General features: G+C 45.5%; 1 protein-coding gene across 1 annotated transcript in view; it reads left to right on the top strand.

Annotated features, from left to right (window-relative positions):
* The first annotated feature begins 14,965 nt into the window (after positions 1-14,965).
* Positions 14,966-15,131, top strand: part of SSX2IP (SSX family member 2 interacting protein) — a 48,389-nt gene continuing 48,223 nt past the window's right edge. The window contains exon 1 of the mRNA XM_075557722.1: positions 14,966-15,102. The gene's annotated coding sequence lies outside the window, so the exon portion shown is untranslated. The remainder of the gene's footprint in view (positions 15,103-15,131) is intronic.

The following is a 15,131-nucleotide window of genomic DNA, read 5'->3' as shown; positions in this document are numbered from 1 at the left end:
ACAGGTTTTCATGCGATTAGACATATTGAATGGCCAATTTATTCCCATTCAGACCTGGTAGAAAAGACTGACTAGGGAAGCCTCCCCTGGGAGAAGGTGGGATTAATTCTAGTCATCATTTGATCTACTCACAGCTGAGAACTCTTGGGGTGGGGGGGGAGGGGTGGGGGTTGGGTAAGCCATCCTGGTATTTTCAAGACAGGTAGTTGCAGTTAGATAAACCATCCAGACTGAAATACTGTGTGTAGTTCATATGCATGTACTATGAAAAGGACAATTATTATTTGAGGTTTGGCCTTTGAAAGATAGTGGCATGATCTTATATCTAATCATTTGGCTTCAAACATTTCTCATCTCTAATATTTTTATGGCCTTTCCAACACTGTTAAGTAGGCCATTATATATTTATGGGGAAATTCCATTTTTAACTCATTTTTCCACCAAATTTTGAAGCGTGTGTATGATAGTCATTAAACTGAGTTTGCTATAAATAATTCCCACTTGCATGTGGCTTCAAATTGATTTTATTTTGCTAAAAAGAGTACAGTTATTTTAAATCAAATCTGAGTTCTAGTTTATAACATATGAACTTGCAAGCAGAAAAAAGGCTTAGAGAAATGAAAACCCAGAACCGTAGTACTGGGGAAAGCACATCTTGTGTTGAAAGTCAACTTAGGAAGAAAAATAGTGACGTACTCGGGAGCAGAGATCGGCAAACCTCACAGGCTCCATTAGAAAGACAAGGCAGCAGACAGCTGTCATTCAGTTCCAAGCCCCTGAGGAAAGAGGAGATTCATTCTCCCACAGAAAACAAACAGATCAGCTCATCTTTAAAGAATTGAGGAGAGTGGAAAGTAGACTATGGGAGTGTTACGGGTTGAATTGTGTCTCTAAAACATGTGTTGTAAATTCTAACTTCTATGCTAGTGCTTGTATTCCTACTTGTGAATGGGTTTCTTTGTAATATTAATGAGATGGGATTGGTGTTGGGTAAATTTTGTACCAATCTGTCCTGAGATAGAAAAAGGTTCAATGGACACTAATAAGCAGAGATGGGGGACAAGACACCCCAAGCCACCAGATCACAAAGAACCCCCAGAAACAGAATTGAAGGGATAAGGACCTGTATGCCGAACCAGCAGAGAGAGAAAGCCTTCCCTAGAGCCAGCACCGAGAATTCCAGTGGCTAGCCCCCAAACTGTGGGAAATTAAACTTTTGTTTATTAAAACCACCCACTTAGGTATTTCTGTTATGGCCACACTAGATATCTAGACATGGGAGCAACGTCAGCCTAATAATACCTTTATAAAACAACCTTTGCAGTCTACAGAATGTTCTCCCTTCTAATTTCTCAGCTCAGTGCCCCTAGGTGGGGCAGATGATGACCAGCTGCAAACACAAGCCTAGCCGCTCAAGTCTGCCCAGAAGGCATGAGATCCATGTGTGATAACAGCCACGGATAACCCTGTGGGGGTAGTTCTACCCTGGCACACGTGGGGTCGCCATGCCCAGTCCACTCCACAAGTGGTTTGGGTGTCATGTCTCACTTTAACTTCAGGCCAACTTTGTGGAGTATGATGTCTCCGTTTTAAAGAGGGAGAGAAGGAGGCAAGGAGAGGTTAAGGGACTCACTCCAAGCCGTGACTTGAAACCAGGTCTTTGATGTGTGTGGATGCCCCTACCCTTATACCAACTACAGGGTCTTTGTGTTTCCAGGATCGCCTCTCCTATGTCCTTCTCACTGGCCTCAGAACTACGTTTCTGCTCACTGTCGGGATACAAAGTGGGTCTTTCTCCCTCTTGCTCTTTGGTGACTCCTGGATACCTAGTCTTTGGCTCACAGCTATCCTTGGGTGGGTTTCATCTCCTCACTGGGCTTCATTTTCCGCATCTTTGAGATTTCTTGTGCCTGATAAATTCTCTACTTTTAAAACTAGAACTTAAATTTTAGAGTATAATGAAATATGAGCTGCCTTTCTCGAGCACCGCTGGGAGCTAAGTCCTCGCTGGGCCTCGTGCTCGCAGTTGCTTGGCTGTCCGACTTGAACCTGCTTGGCAGGCTCCTGAGGCACAGGGCTGGTTGTTAGGCAGCCCTCAAGCTAAAGGAAGTTCACAGTGCTCATCTGCTTTCTCTTGACGCACAGTGATCACTGTCAAACTGGTCTCCTTGCTTCTCCTTTTATCTCATGACTTCCATTTTCCACACAACTGATCTTGTGAAAATTGAAATCAGCTCGAGTCACTGCCCTCTGTCTTCCTGGCACACAACTTTCCTTTGTCGCATTCTGTAATAAACTATTCAACTCACTGCCACCAAGTCCATTCTGACTCATAGTGACCCTACAGTATGAGCCCAACTGTCGCGGAGGGTTTCCAAGACTGTAACTCTTCACAGGAGTAAAAGTCTCAGCTTTCTCTCTTGAAGCAGCTGGTGGTTTCCAACCTTTGACCTCGCAGAAAGACTGCTCCCAATGGAGAAAGATGGGGCTTTCTACTCCAGTAAGCAGTCACTGTCTCAGAAAGCCACAGGGGGTCACTATGAGTCCGTGTTGACTCAATGGCAATGGGTTTGGCTGGAGGTTGGTGATATTGATTAAGGATCCTGGGATGGGAGGATTATCTGGATGGGGCCAGTGTCGTCATGGTTGTTGGGTGCTGACTCCGTGACAGAGCAGAGCTTCCCCTTGGGTTTTGCAGCGAACAGATGTCAGGTCTTCCAACCCCCCTGCCTTCCATTTAACAGTCACTTAATTGTTGCTCCAACTGGGCTTCCCATGTGGTCATAAGGGTCAATATAAAAAGGAAGCAAGACATTTAAAGATACTACACTGCTGGCTTTGAAAGTGAAGGAAGGCGTCATGAGCCAAGGAATGCTGCCCCGAGCACTCAAACCAAACTCATTGTCACTCCGTAGATTCTGACCCACTGCAATCCCAGAGGACGCCGTAGAACTGCCTGTGTGGCTTCCGGAGATGGTAACTGTTTATGGGAGTAGAAAGCCTCATCTTTGTCCTGAGCAACGGACGGTGGTTTAGAACTACAGCACTTGAGGATTGCAGCCAGAAAAGAATGGATCCATTTTACAGGTCTTTGTTGATGACAACGTTCTAAGACCTTTACAATAGTTAGGATTTTGCACTGTGCACATAAAAAATTCAGCACTTATTTTCATAGTGGGAATAATGGAATGTTTATTTAACTCCTTTCCAAGAGGCCTGATCATAAAAGAAAATTCAAGTGCTTCCTTACAAATGGCAATTTATCTGTCCCGCCCCCCCCCTGTATGAGCAGTAGCTGTGATATTAATACTGTGTGTTTATGTAGGACACCATCTTCGTTTCTCTAGGGAAGCCAGTATTTAAAGATGTCAGTGAATCATCCTAGAGCAGAGGTGGAAAATTTTTTTTCTGAAATGATCATTTGGATATTTCTACCATCATTTGAGGGTCATACAAAATTGTTGATTTAAAACAGCCTGCATATTTAATTAGCTCATCCCTCACGTGATGGCTGGAACGGTTTCTCTTTGGTGAAATGTATGACCTTAGCTGGTGTGGATGAGTTCGCAGGCTTACACCACCCATGGGCCAGACGTTCCCCATCCCTAGCCTAGAGTATCTCCGAGCATCTGGAAAATGTCCGTGGGCGATTGGATGGGGCTGTAGACCTTCAAAGGCATTTCCCAAGCCCAGCACCAAAGTGGTTGGTCTAAGGGTGGGGCTGGGGGAGAAGAAGGGGCAGGCACCAGGTACTTCACACTAACATCACCTTCACTACTCACTTCCTTCGAGTCCCTCAGTAGTACAAATGGCACCTATCTGCTAACCGAGAGGTTGACATCTCAAATCTACCCAAAGGCACATTGGAAGAAAGGCCCAAACCCTATTGAACACAACTCTTCACCGTGAATTAGAAATGGCGACAACTGATTACTCATTTCCCAGGGAAAGACATGCTCGCTCATTCTCTGCATTAAAAGGCCCATAATTGACCTCATCAGATCCTATGTTTGTCCCTTAACCAATCACTCCAGCCAGGGGGATGTTGTACTTGGTCAAGTCTGAGTCTCATTTCCATCTCCAAATTTAGTGTTGAAATCAACCCCATTTACCTGAAATCTAACCCCATTTACCTGCTTAAAGAGAGCTGGGGAGAGTCGTTACCATGAATAAGAATGAGATGCTAGGCAGGCAAAAGTAGCGTATGGCCTTTCCTGGGCACCCTTTGTTCAAGGCACCAGGGTCCTTGCATAGGCCGATGTTTTAGAAGTGCTTACTTTGGATCCTGAGATAACACCATGTTACCACCAGTCCACTTCACCAGTATGAGCGAGCCATCTGGTCTGGGTTTGACTATTTTATCCACGTTGCTTGTAGTTCTGGCTTAAATCCCTTGGCTTGTGAAATCAGAGCGCAGCATTTGAATCTGCTGAATTCTGAAAAATGTTGGAATTATAAATAGTTTTTCATATTTTAGAAATGCAAACAGAAGTTATGAACATTTTAGACTCTCAAAGGCACCAGATGGTCTGGTGGGTTTTCCTCTGTGTGTGTGCGTGCACGCGCGTGTGCATTTTTTGTATAGAACACATTTTATTATTGATAGGACAATTATTCTTATACTAAATAAATGATACGGAAAAACTCTCGGTGTAGGAAAACTTCAAATACTCGTTTTTCCTCTGAATCATACAAAACCAGCTGTAAACAGCTTTTTCAAAAACATTTTTTTCTTTCTTTTCCATTTATTTTAAATTGGGAGTTAATACATCCGTCATTCAACAGCTCTTTCAGAGGTGGTCACTGTGCTTTGTCGATGATGACCCCCGATGCAAGTCTCCCCGCATGTGCAGGAAAATGTGAATCAGTATTTGCTCTCTGCTCACGGTAAGCTCACCATTGAGAATTTGATAGTACAAATGTAGAAGAGTGCATCTTCCAACCGCTGGGTCAGGCACCAGTAGGAACAGCCTGCCCTGCCCTTCTCAGACAAGCCACTTGCATCAACAGGGCTCCAAGACGACGAGCCATCTCCTTGGTATCAAGCTGACCGATCAAGACACCACCTTACCGTGGAACTTCATGGATGAAGACAGCTTAAGCCCCTGCAGCTCCAGCCCTACCCTCTCCCTTCTTCTTTACCCTCCTTCTACCAAGTTCATGGCCCTTAGACACCTCTCAGACCTTGTGCAGAGCAGCTCAGCTCAACTTTCAGCCAAATGATAGACAGTCTTCTAAGGTGACCAATGGTACCAGGGAGGCACTCACTTCTTGGAACCACCTGAGATCAAAAGGGCAGCATCAAAAGGAGCATTAGAAGGATAGGAAAGAAGGACAATGGAACATCGGGAGGAAGTGGCAGGAGTGCTGTTATGTAGTGGGAATTACAATCAAAGTCACAAAGCAAAATGTGTTTGGATTATTCCATGGAAAACCAGTGTGCGCTATAAACTTTCATCCAAATCACAATAAAAAGTTTTAAAAAGACAACAAAAACTCCATGGATGACAAGGATCCAATCTGCAACTGACCATGGGGATGTTTCTGGACCAGGCAGTGTTTCAGCCGCCAGCAACAATAACGAGTGGATTGCTAGTGAGACACGAAATCACAGAGTGGTTAAAACGAGAGCTCTGAAATCCTAGCTCTGAAATGTCCTGTGTAATCTTGGGCAAGATAACGCCTTTGTGTTTGTTTCCTCATCTGTTTTTTTAAAAAAAAAAAAAAGGTATTAATTACACTTACCTCATCGGGTTGTTGTGAAGATTAAGTTAATTAACATTCAAAGCTCTAAGATCAGTGCTTGATGAATAGTAATCAGCATATCATCATTATATACCCACTCACCCCCAAAGCCCACGGCCACTGGGCTGATTCTGATTCATCGCCACCCTTGAGTGCAGCGTCGGACTGCCCCATAGGGTTTCCCAAACTGTCCACCGTGTGGAAGCAGGCCGCCTTCTCTAGGAGAGAACACAGACTCTAGACTCCAAATCACACTCACTGCCATCAAGTCAATGTCATCTCAGGGCGATTGTAAATCTTTATGGGAGCAGAAAGCCTCATCTTTCTCCCGAGGAGCAGCTGGTCGGTTCGGACTACTGACCTTGTGGTTAGCAGCCCAAAGCACAACTCACTAGGCCACCAGGGCTTTCCAAACACAGGCGGTAGCTCCAAAATAAGTTGCAGTTTGATGGCGCCTCTGTTTATCATGGAAGCTAACTGGCGTGCCTCGTCAGTTAGCCGAAGGTATACATTGACACAGCCAGTCTGTGAGAGTCAAGACTCATGCCCAGAGTTGGCGCTTTTAAGGGCCGTGCCTCTTGCAAAGCAGATGGAACGAACAATAAACGAAGTAGAAGGTGTATAACTTGTGAACAGACTCTTTCTAGGTGGAAGGGTTGCCTATGTTAGAACAACTTACAGTGCGCTGATTTCTGGAGCAGCAAGAATGTTTGGTATGGTCTTGGCCCGCCTTTTATAAAACTAAAAACCAAACTGGCTGATGGACTTGATTCTGACTCACAGGGACCCGAGGATAAGCCTTGAGATTGTCTTTGAGGACCTCTCCCTGCCCAATTCCTCCCCCCCCCCTTTCGTCTTTCTTTTTACTAAATATATCATCCAACTCTTGGTGTGCAGTCGCTCAGTGATTTTGCCTGGCTTCTGTTACTGGAGCTTCAGGAAGATGGTGCTCGATACTTCTACCCGTATCAAGTGAAAATGTGGATGAAATTCTCTCCACGCCTAGAGTTTGCATTTGCCCCCATCCTCACTGCATGCTAAATTTGGGTTTTAGGTTTGACAGCCTAGACAGTAAGTTGGAAAACACAACAAAGAGCCTGAAAACTCTCATCTGAGTAACATCAACTTCAGGAACAGCTGCTAAGATAAAATAAACCCCAGAGAAGCCAGCAACCAGAATGCAAGTGCTTTGCTCCTTAAAGGGACAGACAGACTCATTGGGATTTTGAGTCTTAAGCTGTTTCTTTAAACCAATTCTTTATTTTAATTGATACCAGTGCTTTTAAATACTGAAATTAAGAAAAATAAATACATTTTGCCTTATTTGCTCTTTTTCCAATTACAAAAAAAAATGTTTTGTTTTTGAAAAAGTCAAACATTTCAGAAACGGAACAAACAAGGCAGCACGTGAAAGGCTCCATGAGGCCACCCTTCTGCAGTCACCTTGTTCAAGGGATTGCTGCCTCTTCCTCCATATAGTTAATGCTGGAATTTTATCCAGGTATCTCTTGTCAGTACACAGAGGCTTTTATTCCACTATACTAAACTTGAGCAATTCTTCGATGGAATAAGTGATAGAAGTTTATAAAGTGGCAAATAAAATCCATCAGAAACCAACCTTCCAGATTTCATCTTCATTGAGAATATGGAGGGAGGGGTGCAAGCGGTAAAGACAAACACCTTGATCTAATGAAATGTAAAATTAAATGGAAATATACAAGTAAGATAAAATTGACTCACCAACTACAGATTAAATATATATTGACTTCTGTGATTGCAACACAAGCCTTCATAGTGTGACTCAAATTAACAAAAACTTATCCTTAAAAAGATAGCTAAAAAGTCTGTGTTTTCAATGATGATTAGGAAGCCCAGCATATTAAAACATGGCCGTAGAGAATAGACAAATGAGAAAGGTTATTTGTTCTACAAAGGCATCATTCATAATAGGAAAGGATTTATCATAGTTTTCTTTTCAACATATAACTTTGCTTGTGCTTGTGTACTTAGGAGGAGCCCTGGTGGCACCGTGGTTAAGCATCAGACTGCTAACCAGGTCAGTGGTTAAGCCCCCAGCCAATCCATGGAGTAGAGATGTGGCCGTCTAATGGAAGGATTACTATTTTGAAGGTCCTATGGTGTGGTTCTCTGTCCTACAGAGTTGCTACGACTTGGAGACGACTTGATGGCAGCGAGGGGATGGGGATATAGCACACTCAGAAGATGGCTTGATTAGAAACCCACTATTTACACATGACTTTTCCTGGAAAACATCTATGGCACAAAGCCAGCCCCAGCAAGCACACACAGTGCTGTGGCAATGCAAAGCAAGGAGGTTATTTTGAGGACTAAGTAGGGCTAGACCCAAGCCATGATATTTTCACTTGCCTCCATGAATGTGAAAGTTGGACATTGATTCAAGAATAGCACAGAGGAATACCCCTCTATGCATTTTCATTATGGTGCTAGCAAACAATATTGAAAGTACCAAGGGCTGCAAAGGAACCAACCAATCTGTCTTGGAAGAAGTACAGACAGAGCGCCGCTGGCAGCAAGGATGGAAAGACTTTGTCTTACACACTTCGGGCATGTTGTCAGGAGAGACCAGTCTCTGGAGAAGGACATCATCATGCGTGGCAAAGTCAAGGGGACCTGAGAAAGAGGAAGGCCCTCTTTACAATGGACGCAGCGGCTGTAACAGTGGAACAATTGTGAGGCTGGGGCAGCACTGGGCTGCGTCTCATTTGGTCGCGTATAGAGTATGGGTTGGAACTGACTGGATGACACCTAAGGATAACCAACAACAGCTGAATGTGTGTGTGTGTGCAGATGTGTGCGCATTACAAATTGTACATCCATTTGGGGACGCACACAGTAGGGGATCAAAGGGTTAGGGATTGGTAAGACTCATCAGATGCTCCTGCTCAAAAAGGGGGTCCCTTCCGAAAGAAAGAGCAGGGCAGGAGATTCCCAGAACAGACCAGACGCAAACCAAAGGCACGTAAAACGGAGCAGGTAGAAAATGCGCAGGTCATTCTCTCAGCTAGTCTTTTTGTTTGAGTATGTGTGGGGTGGAGAGGAGGGGTGGGGTGGCTCGAGGGAGCTGGGGGAAAGTGATGGGGCAACAAGGGGCGAGTTGTTTTTCACCTAGGTGGAGGTGGGAAGCAAAGGGAACCCAAGTGGTCTATTTTCCCGGCAAACCCCAAGGCTGGTGATTCAAACCCAGCCAGCCTGTTGTAAGCAGCACAGCGGTATCACTTCAAGCCTGACCAGGACTGGCCTCCATCCAAAGGGATTGGCTAGAAATGAATCATCTTTGGGAACTCAGCATGATGCAGATTCGCTTTGACAGCCCAGCTGAGTGAAGGCCACCTTTCAGAGCCCCGCTGGCAACTTCTCAACGCTGGGCTTTTAAAATTGTAGGCCAGTTGCCAGACCTGCAGAGTAAAGATTGTTCTAATGCCTTACTCCAGTTCTTTCTGTGGAATGTTCCTTGACCTGTCAGCCCAGGGAGAAAGCACTGAAGTCTCTCTCCCATGAGCCTTGGAAACGGTCCCATCCTGGTTTGCAGTTAATTACACACAGCCTTAGACTGCTCATGTGGATGAAATGAGCGTTGGGCTGCTAACTGTCAGGTCAGCAGGGCAAAGCCACCAGCAGCTCCTAATGAGCAGGATACGGCTGGCTACTCCTGGGAAGATTGACAGCCTTGGAAACCCAGTATAAGGTTGCTATGGGTCTGAATCCACTTGATGAGAGTTAAAAAAAGTAAGAATATGAAAGTGCTGAACATAATATCCAGCGAAGGATTTTATTTATACACCAAGCCTTGCCTGGAAAGTGTTTGTTGTTTTTATTTCCACTGCCAATGCGTCCATTCCAACTCAAAGCAACCCTACAGAAGAGCAGAACTGCCCCTGTAGGTTTCCGTGACTAAATCTTTATGGGAGCAGAAAGCCTCATCCTTCTCTGGAGGAACACCGGGTAGTTTCCAACTGCTGACCTTGCCCTTAATAGGCCAATGCATACCTCATTCCTCAAATCCTGGCCCAAACAGAGCTATTTGAAAACAGAGCTGGCAAATTGAGGTGACTCAGCCCATATTCTCATCTGTTCTAGCATACAGGCCCCAGCAAGCAACTGTTCTCCATGTGATCCCCAAATCGCTGCTGCTCTCAAAATAATCCAGATGGTATGAATTATAGCAGAACCCCTTAGCATTTGGCCCATTTTTGTCCCAATGTGACTATACAAGTTAATAGAAGGTGTGTGGCCTGAATGCTTGCTGGAGGACTTATTTAAAATCAACATTTACAAGGGATATATATATATATGATTACCTTAATATATGGGGCTTCACAAAGAGTGGAAAACCTCTTTATCTTATCATTTCATGTTCCACTTGTACATCAATATCAGAGCTAACTTATTTCAGAAAATGAAAATAGTTTAAGTTTACAACAATACTTATAAAATTTGTATGTAACAGTAGGTAATAAAAAATGTAAAGTCAATGTTCTTTCCCTCTTGCTATGGTCAGTTTGGCAAGCAATCCTCCAATATAGGCAAGGAGGAGCTGGTGCTACAGAGACCATCACCACCACCACCACCACCGCCCCAGCCCCTGACTTCCTGGGGATTCCTTTCTCGTGGGAGACAAGACTGTAGCGAGGAAATGAGATCACTGCAGGAGATGGTTTTCAAGCCAGAAAAGGCTGCTCTCTATATGGAAGTGGATCCAAAGGATGCATGAGAATAGGTGTTTTTTTTAATATTCTTTTATCCCCCCAGTTTTATTGGCACATAATTTACATATCATATAATTCAATAGTTCAATCATATCAAGGAGAATTGTATTATCATTACCACATCAATTTTAGCGTATTCTCCTCCCCACTGCCATGGTTAAATCGCCTTTAAAATGAGTTGTGCGATCACAAGCCGTTCTAGAGCTCCCTCCCCTTGGAGAATGAGATTTTTGAAGTCAGTTGGAGGAACCTGCCAGATGGGCTGAAGGGCCAGGACAAAGGACCACAGGGCCTCTTTGGCTGGCACTTTGTAAGCCAAGGCAAGAGTTCAAAGGTGGCTGGGGGTAAGCTCATGCCATGCAGGACTGCGTAGGAAGTATTACTTCATGCTAAATGAGAGGCTAATGAAGAGCCTGGAAAGGGAAGGTCTAATTTTCATTTTTGAAAGATAATTCTCATGTCTGGAGAAGGGATGGGATTAGAGCAAGAACGGAAGTCTGAAGATAAGCCAGAAGAGCTTGGAATTATGAACATATATACATATACACCCATATACATAATAATTTACAAAATGGTGGCATAGAGTGCCTATTTTGCAGCTGATGTGGTTTTATACATCCTCTTTGAAATGACGTCCAGTGTACTGTGTTTTGGCCTCCCCCTCTCTGCCCATGTGCGTTAGTGAAGAAGAAACATAGGTTTGCCATTTCAACATGACTGCTGAGTATGGTCATCACATTCGTCTCTAACGGGCTTTGGGATTGCTCCCAAACTCAGATTTATTCTTAAAGATGTATTTTCAATCCTTTGAGCAGCTTTGCTGGAATATGCACACCAACTTGAAAAGTGATTACTTTGAAATGAAATGCCTTCATTTGCAGTTGTAAATTCAGTTATCACCAAATAACTGTTGAGCACCAGCCCCTATGTGGCAGCCACGGGGTAAGGCATGAGGACATCAGGGAACACCGTGGTCTCGCTTGCTCTGGATCCTGCATCTGGCTCCCGTTCTTGGGACCGAGTCAGCTCCCTGCAGCGTTACCTCCAGCAGCCCGCCCACTCCCGTGTTGATCTTGATTACGCCAACCCCACACCTACATGAGCGGGCAGCAGCTTCCCACTGGGTGTCTGACCCACGGACTTGGGGCTTGCCAGCTTCTCAATTGCATGAGCCAATTTCTTGAGGCCAATCTCTCCGTCTAGATCCATATGTGAGGGAACTTCAAAAAGTTTGTTGAGAATTTTCATTATCTTGAAATTCCATTTTCCAGGAACTTTTTGAAGGCCCCTCATGGAAGAAGATCACTGATTTTGATCTCTAGAAAATCCAGCCTCAGAGGTATCTTTGGGCCTGCACGTAACCGAACGTGCGGCCCAATGTGTCCTAAGGAGTCGCTCGTCTACTCCCTCGCACAATGAGTAGCCAGCAAGTACGCAGCGCGAGGGCAGTTTACTCAGCTTTGCAATGAAGTCTAGCTTTGGAGTTGCTTTTTTTGTCTTGTTCTTGTTTTCCTTCCATGGTTAAAGTATACTTCCATAGTTCTTGTTCAATGGGGAACAGCCAAAGCAAGGAAGGAAAAACTCTATGACGTTCAGGACAGATAGGCTTCCCCTGAAACTCCCTGCCCTTACTTCTCATTTCACCATATGGATAGACTAGAACAAGGTCGCATGTTCTACTCCTATCCCAGAAACTGACGAAGGGCGTCAAAGCACCAAGACTGGCTTAGCTCAGCCGTTCGCAAAGTGTGCTTTACAAAAACCCTGCAAGAGGGGTCCCCAACACCTTGTCAGGAAGCTTGTGGTGTCAAAGCAAATTACAATATTGGAAACCCTGCTGCTGTAGTCAATTTCAACTCAGAGCAGGGGAACCTAGGGCGTTTTCAATGGCTCCTTTCTCAGAAGTAGATCCCCAAGTCTTTCTTCCTAGGTGGCCCTATGGTGGACTTGAACAATCGATCTTTAGGTTAGTATTTGAGCGCTTATTTCTAACATATTATTTGCGTTTTTACTCTCCTTTGCTCTTGAGTGTACAGTGGAATTTTCCAGTGGTTACCTGAAATACTGTAACAGATTGAAGGTAGAAGCAAATGTGAAATCTAGATGCCTAAAGCCAGACTTTAAAACTATTTGCAAAGATTTAAAATAATTCTTTCTACAAACTTTTTGGAATATAATTAATATTCATAAAAGTTGCCATTTATGTTAATATGTAAGCCTGTTGTTTCAAACTTTTCAGTTTCACAGTTGCAATTTCCTATATTGTCAACATCAATAGGTATAGTCCACAGAAACAAAAGGTCTTTGGGGGTCCTCGTCTATTTTAAGGGATCCTGAAACCAAGTTTGAGAAACACTGGTTTATTCAGACACAGTTTATTCATCCCCGGGGTTAGGAAGCGACAAACTTTTCCAGAGTTAACCTGAGCTGCCCCAAACCTTCCTAAAATGACTCTCCTCATAGCAGGTTATTGTGTGTGTGTGTGTGTGTGTGTGAGAGAGAGAGAGAGAGAGAGAGAGAGAGAGAGAGAGAGAGACTGCTTATGGAATTGATTCATGTTTTTTATCAGTGAGATATTGACTAAGGACTTTGGGAAGTGGGTGTTCACAATTAAGTACTATTTTAAAGACGGTAACAGGTGTAGTTGAATTTTCCCACACCTCTTCTGGGAGCAGAGGTGCCCTCTCTCCCATCAGCGCTCCAGGCACAGTAGCAAGGCAATAATAACTGGCCGTGATTGCTCTCTCCCTCCTTCCCTACCCACAAACGTTAGGTCAAACTTGCTTTGTTGGCGGTGGTTACCCTTGAGTTGGTACTGACTCACGGGGATCCCATGTGCAACCGAAGGAGATGCAGCCTCAGAATTGTTGTCTGAGTCCACTGCTTATCTACCTCATCAAGAATCTCCTCTTTTTGGCTTCTCCTCTACTTTACCAAGCATGATGTCCTCTTCCAGGAACTGGTCTCTGGTGCAAACACGGCCAAAGGACTTGCGGCAGCGTCTCGTGTCATCCTCCCACCGAGGAGCTTTCAGGCTGACTTCCTTCCTAGGCAGATTTGGGGGCGTTACAAAGAATCTCAGTGTGTGTGCTGTTCTCTGTTCTGCAGTCCAAGGCATTTTCAATATTCTTCACCAACACCACAACTCTAATTCATCAATTGTTCTTTTGCTTCCTTATTCTTGGGCCACCTTTCACATGCATGAGGTGACTAAAAATACCAGGGTCTTGACTCAGGACCAGTCATCTTAGTCCTCAAAGCGACACCTTTGCTCTTGAACACTTTTTCAGAGTCTTGCACAGCATATTTGTGCAATGAATTGAATTTGACAAAAGAGAGCGTGGAAGTGCAAGGCACCTGGCGACCATGCTTGGGGTAAAGTATTTCGTTGGGCCTGAGGTTGTCACCCAGGCGTGCTCATTACTTGCCTTGGTCCAGAATAGGGAAATATTCCTGTCCTCTCAGTTCTTCAGAGTTCTTATTTTTTGTTCTTTTCTCCTAATATTTTGGTTTCATGGTACTCAGGAGCCTCCTTAAAATGCAAAACCGGTTTTTCTCCTTTAGATAAAAGTCTTTCGGCATCACTAAAAAAATTAATTGAAGTATTTTAAAACACAACCCTCTACTTACGGGTCTTCCCATATAATCTTTTTCCTTCCTGTGGCCTCTTTCCATTCCTGGAGAATTTCAAGCCTTCATGGAACTGGGAAGGGTCCACCCGACACTGGAAACGGGTGCAACCCATGTATAAAGACCATGTCTTTTCTCTGGACATACTTTGTTGAGTGGGTGTGCAGTAGTTTATAAACCTCTAGTTCATGGGTGCCATTTCTTACATTCTTCCTTCTGCCTGCTGTGTTCTGCTTTGATCCGGTTTTGTGGCCTAATTTTACACTCTATCCCCCCCCCCCTCTTTTCGGCCGTTTGCATCCTTGATTCCCTAGACTAGAACCTCCTTCCCTTGCGCCTGACCTAATTCTGGGTGCTGGCTGGGGTTTGGTTTACTACTTCTCTTTTGCAAACTCACATGCACTTTTTCTCCTAGGATGGGTGCTGGGGTTCACCGGGCCACGTTCTCCTTCCCCATGGTGCGCCCGGGCCCCCAGCCCAGCAGGCGTGGGGAGGGGCGTGGAGCAGGGCCGGGCCGGGTGAATCACAGGGCGTAACAGGTGCCGTAGCCGCAGCTGCGCCCGAGTCCCACTCTGGCTCTAGGGATAAGGTTTTCTTTTCTCTCTCTCTTTTTTTTGGGGGGGTGGGGGGGAGGAGACTTCGGTGGCCCCCACAGGGCCAATGCAAGCCCCGGTTATTCATATCCTAGCAACTGGCGGAGCCAATGGGAGGCGGCTGGGCCCGCGGCGCTGCGGCGCGGGGGCGGGCTGGGAACTTCGCAAACCTGCCCAGGCCCGGAGGCGGTCGGAGGGGCGGGGCGAGGCGGCCGGAGGGGCGGGGCGAGGCGGCCGGGGGCGGGGCCATCGGGAGCCCGAGGCGGCGGCGGCGGAGGGGCCGGCGGGCGGCACTGCGTCCCGAGGCGGTGGTGCGGCCCGCGGGGCTCCGGGAGGTGGGCTCGACAGCCGACGCGGCCTTCCCCGCCGCTCCGGGGGCCGAGACGGTGAGCGTCCTCGCAGCCTGCCCCGCAGC

This window comes from Tenrec ecaudatus, chromosome 1 (assembly GCF_050624435.1).
Source record: "Tenrec ecaudatus isolate mTenEca1 chromosome 1, mTenEca1.hap1, whole genome shotgun sequence".
NCBI classification, from domain to species: Eukaryota; Metazoa; Chordata; class Mammalia; order Afrosoricida; family Tenrecidae; genus Tenrec; species Tenrec ecaudatus.
This window is presented reverse-complemented; position numbering and strand designations above follow the sequence as displayed.